The following is a 6,000-nucleotide window of genomic DNA, read 5'->3' on the forward strand; positions in this document are numbered from 1 at the left end:
TTTCCAATTTCACGGACCACCTGCAATGCCGCTACAGACCACTAGGGGGCCACATCCCACCGGTTGACAATCCTTGGTAAAACGTACACCACTTGTATTTTTTTTCAACAAAGACTTTTGTTTTGAGGTTTTTGAAAAATGTTGCACTGGATTTTGGAGAGCCATCACCTGGAGTCATGAAGCGTTCTCAAAGTAACAACGTTAATAAGTACATCTGAATATTAATTGCAGTCAGGCTCTAAAGGAATAATAATAATTAGTAGGGGTGTAAATCGCGGGTTTTGTCACGATACGATATAATATCAATACAAAGAACTACGATACGATATTTGCCGATATCTTAAAGCCTGCTGCGATTCATTCACGATATATCGCGATATAGTGCTCTACGATCGATTTTTTTTTTTTTTAATAAAAAATATAGAACAATATCCTGATTTATAACAATTCATACGCAAAATCAACAAGGTACTGCAAACTCTTTATTTAGGAAATTACAAGAGTATTGCAGTATACAAAGTGCTTATTTTAACACTGAACTTTGATGTCCTGTTTTTTCTTTAAACGTGCGGCGAGATTTGTGCTCCCTGAATATTTGATCACCGCATGGCAGGATTTACAAACTGCACGTGTCTTGTCGGTTGAGACATCTTTTCTTTGGAATCCAAAGTGCTTCCAAACGAATGACTTGAAGCCTAAAGGGGGGCAAATTTCCTCGTCTTTTTGGACACTAGCCATAGCACCAGCCCAGGAGCAGCGTACTAGTTGTCGACTCCCCTTTCACGTGCCTGCTCTGCTCACAACACAACAACGCCGGGCGCACTGCTCCCGGAAAGAGGAAGCAAGCAACAATGAACTGGATTTCAAAATAAAGTCGCGTCTAATGTCCGAGGTCAAACACGGCGATATAAATCGATGTTTACGTTTAGCATCGATGCCAATAAATCGTAGAGCATTATATCGATTAATCGATGTGTATCGATGTATCGTTACACTCCTAATAATTAGCCATTTAATAATCATCAATAATATTAATAATAAAATAAATAATAAAATTACCGATTTTTTCCATGTATAATGCACAAAATTTAACTAATTTATTGTCCTAAAATCTGGGGTGCGCATTATATATGGGTAAATTTTTTTATTTTATTATTATTCTTTTTTAATCCGGATATCATACAGAGGCCGCCATTACAGATGCGCTTTCTTCTCTGCTGTTCACTTCAAACTTTCCCCGCTCCATACGAACACAATGCTCTCGTATCAGACGCTTGCTCGATCACCTGCTCGTTTGCTGTCACAATGTACCCTACACAAATCTGAAACATTTCTTCGCTATTGAGTTTGCTAGCGCATGCGCAGTGATACTGACCGGCAGAATAACAGCCGGTTGTTCCCAAAGATAATCTTTTTTCTAAAATAATTTTACGTTTACGGACTTAAGTAGGAGTCAAAATTTGGGTGCGTATTATACATGGGTACAGGCTTTTTTCCAGCATCAACATGCCATTTTTAGGGTGCGTATTATACATGGGGGCGCATTATACATGGAAAAAGACGGTACATAATTTACTTTTAATTAATTTACAACCCCTGCCCGAGTGACCAGCCCCTGTTTACCTCGCCTTTCGCCCAAAGCCATATAAGGATACGCTGTGGCGGGCCGGATGAGTAAGACAGAATGGTCATTGCTAGTGCAGCACAGAGCAGAGTCTGCCTGACTCTTTTATGACTATGTGCAGTTGAATATGCCACATTTGACACATTTTAGGACTTTTAAGTTTTACATTTTTTGTTTTAGGCTGTGGGGTTCAAGAAGCAGCACCATCGAGGGAGCCTTTGCATCGTGATATTATTTTTAAGGTTAGGACCACTGCTGCTTCAATCCCTACTTCATTTTTCCTCTTTTGAAATTTTGACCCTGGAGCAGAAGAAAACGCACACTCCCACTCCATATTGTGATTTGTGAAGTTGTGAAGAAAAAGATTAAGCCTCGTCAATTATCATTTTTATACGGAAATAGAGTTTTTGGCCTGTACATACTTTAATTACTGGAGCTGTTATTCGCATATCGTTTTCATGATTTAGGAGCTAGTATATATTTACTTGCTCGATTCTGACATGACGATGATAATTATGATGAGAAAGTAAAGAAAAACTATGCTGCGACCAGTTCATTGTGTATCCGACCTACCGCCCGAAGACAGCTGGATAGGCTCCAGTATGCCCGCAACCCTAGAGAGGAAAAGCGATTTGGGGAATGGATGGATGGATTAATTGACTATACTGGGTTTATTTTGAACCCATTAAAATCTGATTGGCGTGACCGATCAGCTGTGCTAAATAATTTTTTTTTGAAAGTTTATATATTCTGCAATATTTAACAGCTCTCTCTTCACAACTAAATAGCTTTTTTAATGATACTTAATGTGTTACAAGAGTAACAAAATGTTACTAATTACTTTCTGAGGAAAAAATTACAATGTTTATCGATCGTCCTAATTTAAATCTGCTTTCAGCAAAGGAACTGACAGCTGCTCACATTTTTCAGCTTGTGGTAAAACGCTAGCGTGGAAGGCTCATCATGCTCAACCCGCGTTTAGTGTGCACGTAACATTAGTTTGTACACTTTATTGATATATATTTTTTAATGTTACTTTTATTATCATTATTATTATTATTTTATTATTTTTATTTTTAGGACATGTCAGGCATGCAACAATCATAAGCCAAAAAAACCAAAAAGGTCAAATAAGAGTCGTACAGACAAAATTCATCAGCCGTTTGATTATGTCTTGAGACAGATCTTGCATTATCATTTTTTTTAAGCCACAGTTCGTGAGACATACAACTTTGAGCACAGCACAAGAGGTAAATCAGGAACGTATACATACTGTAAATCGGCACGGCAACAACATTCATGCATTTTTCACGATTATTATAAGTTGGTTGTTTCTTTGACTTTGAAGGGTCACCATCACAACTACCTTTTACAACCTAAATGAGTAAAACTTAGATAATGATGTGACAAAATCTTGAAAATTTTGTTGGTGGGACTGAAGAGCAATCACACTGCTTTCCTTAGTTTTACAAATAATTTCAATCATATTTCTGTCATCACCAATCTCACCAACTAAGAAAACCAAACTTACTATCTCTGTGACAGTCAACAATAAAAAAATTCTATTGAACTACCTGTGGTGTACAACAGAAATTATACTTCGAATAAGGAGGCTAATTCAGTATCTTAGTTATACTTGTGACCTCATACCATAGAATGAACAGTACTTCTACTTCATATCGATAAAAGATAAATTTTAAGCAGGATCTATCTCAGTATAATTTCAATGCCCATTGCTCTTGTTTGCAAACGCGTTGCCTTTTTCATGGAATCTAAGGATATAAATTTGAAATAAAACAATTTTAAAATGTTTGATTCAGTTGTTATGAACTGCAGGTCTAACTCCAGTACAATACGAAAATGAAATGAAAAAATCTATATGTATACCACCATGCTCTTGGCACACAAAGCTATATTGTGTACAAAGTTAATTTCATGTCATCTTTGGATTTAGATTTTTTTAATGTTTTCATTAATTTTCAATAAATTAAACTAAAATTAATTAGAATATTCTAATGTTTTTATTAATTTTCAATAATAAGTTAAAGAGGAGGGACTGGGTGCATTAAAAATGACGCTGAACTGGAGTGCGGGTCTTGGTGTGTGTGTGTGAGAGCATGTGTGTGCGTGTCTGTGCGTGTGTATGTACGCGCGTGTGCGTATGTGTGCGTGCGAGTGAAAATCACACACACGCACACGCGTGTGTGTGATTTTCGCATTAGTTTAGATTTTCAAATGATGACAAGATCTCAATTTCTGTTCATAGGTTTTAGGCAAGTAGCGAGACAGGCATAGAGTTTGGTTGCAATTTCGTAGAAAATATTTTGGCTGTACCAAGACTATAGAAAATTAGACAGGCTTCATTTAAAACATTTCGCAGCAATGTCAGGTCAAAGCACATTCATTCTAAGCTCACTACTCGAACCAAGAACGTCATGGTGCATGCAGCTCAGTGCACAACTATTGCGCATTACACGATGTGATTTAAACAGGGCAGCGGAAAACGTGTGTTAACAATAAATCTAAAATTTAAAAACAAATTCCAAAATACAAACACAACTATCTCCTAGAAAATTCATTTCGACATCCCTTTTCCCTTTCTTGCCCTTACACGCACGCAGACAGACGGCAGCACGACTTTTGCTCTCACCAGTCTTACTTAAAATTGTATATCCAGCAACGCTTTTATTTATTTAACAGTACAGAACTAGGACGAGCTCTGCGTTGATGAGTTTTACATAAAAAAAAAAAAAAAGTAATATTACCTGCGATGAATATAGTTAGTTATTTTTTGGGCCCTATTCTATTTGAACGTAGTTTCAAAGAACACGCAGCATGTACACTCAAGACACATTTGAACCATAGGCTAAAATATAAAATAAAATATACCATCATCCCACAGATATTGGAAGGATAAACAGTCTAATATATTTTACAACAGATGATCTGTTAGTTTTTGGCAGCCATTAGGCGAATAATATGAGCCTATAAAAAGCTCTCTGCAAAACGGCATTCATAAAAAACCTGTCAATTATAGGGGGTGGCATAACCCAGATTGCAAACAGACCATGCAATTTCCATGAAGAAGTTTAGCCGTTGCGCGTTTTTTATAAAATAATCTCTTAGTTACGTGAGCTCATATTTACGGGATTGTTGACCTACCTGTATGTCCCAGCGCGTTCTCTCCCTCGTGTATGCCGGTTCCTCTACACAAGGCGAAAAAAAGAAAAGGAAAAAGCAAGAAACTTCTTCCATTGAGATTGGCACAGTCAGTCTCTGCCTCGCTGTTTAATTATAAAAACGGTAAATCAACAAGAAAGCGAAACCCAGTAATATTGAACGCGCACCCTCATTTTCAGCACTTTGGTACCATTCAAAGAATTCTTATCTGCTGCCTTAATGTGACGGAAGAAATTGTCTTGTGTTAATATCGTTAGATGCTTTTTTAAAGTGTGTGCTTTCTAGAAATCAAAGCTCCGCCCATGCGAGAATGAGGATGGATTATTCATATCCAATGCAACCCTATTTGCGCGGCTGTCAGCACCTCGAATCACCAATAATGAGTGGCGGTGATGGAGTCGGCTGTCCCAAACGCTATCAAACACAACGCAAAGTAACAAAGAGTCAAAGGCTTAATGTTTTAGTTCCCCCTCAAAGCATAGTTCAGGTCACAAGAGGTGAACTAAGAGTTCCCCTTTGCGCTTTCTTTTTGGAGAGGAGCAGCGTATTAATATAGTCAGAGCGAGAAAAAGAAAGGGGACGATGCGGTTTCGCAGCAGCGAGAAGCAGCGCTCTGCAAGTGCTGCCCTCTGCAAACGGGAGACGGCACAATCGCATCTCCCATCCCGGTAAAATGATGATGCGCCAAGCGAGGCAGAAACGGAGTGCTGGGGATCCCCTGCAGCGTCCAATCCTGACGTCCCCGACCGCGTGCGTAGGGAACTACAGCTTGTACGTGCGGCACTCTCTCTATGAATGATGGTAGATAGATAGTAGCAGGGGTGGGGTCAGCCGTGATAATGAACTTTCATGTCCTTAGCTGTGACAGGCGAAGGAAGAAGCGCGACAACAGCGCCACGATTGTCACTTAATGAGGTGTTTTCCGCCTCCCTTTGACAGCCTGCACCCAAGTTAAGGCTGAGGAGAAAGTGTAAAACGCACTCCAACATACTGTACACAGTCAGGTGCGCATCTGGGAATTTGGGGCTGAAACTGGTTTGAGAACATTCCTAAATTTCGTTTTACTGAGAATGACACTGCGATAATAAAGTATTTCGTCAAATTTATGTTAATTCTTATATCTAGGAAAATCACATTATTTATTATCATTTACATTATTTATTATTATTTAATGACCCCTGTCAGTGAATGTACTG

The 6,000-nt window shown here is 38.5% G+C and overlaps 1 protein-coding gene across 7 annotated transcripts in view; it reads right to left on the reverse strand.

Annotated features, from left to right (window-relative positions):
• Positions 1–5,568, reverse strand: part of LOC133152007 (teneurin-3-like) — a 490,458-nt gene extending 484,890 nt beyond the window's left edge. For 3 of the 7 annotated variants that reach the window (XM_061275476.1, XM_061275475.1, XM_061275474.1), the window contains exon 1: positions 4,787–5,567. The gene's annotated coding sequence lies outside the window, so the exon portion shown is untranslated. Of the gene's footprint in view, positions 1–4,786 lie in introns of all 7 variants that reach the window. The other 4 variants (XM_061275478.1, XM_061275477.1, XM_061275473.1 and 1 more) reach the window with 3 other exon arrangements.
• Between the last annotated feature and the right edge of the window lie 432 nt (positions 5,569–6,000).

Source organism: Syngnathus typhle, linkage group LG3 (assembly GCF_033458585.1).
Source record: "Syngnathus typhle isolate RoL2023-S1 ecotype Sweden linkage group LG3, RoL_Styp_1.0, whole genome shotgun sequence".
Classification (NCBI taxonomy): domain Eukaryota; kingdom Metazoa; phylum Chordata; class Actinopteri; order Syngnathiformes; family Syngnathidae; genus Syngnathus; species Syngnathus typhle.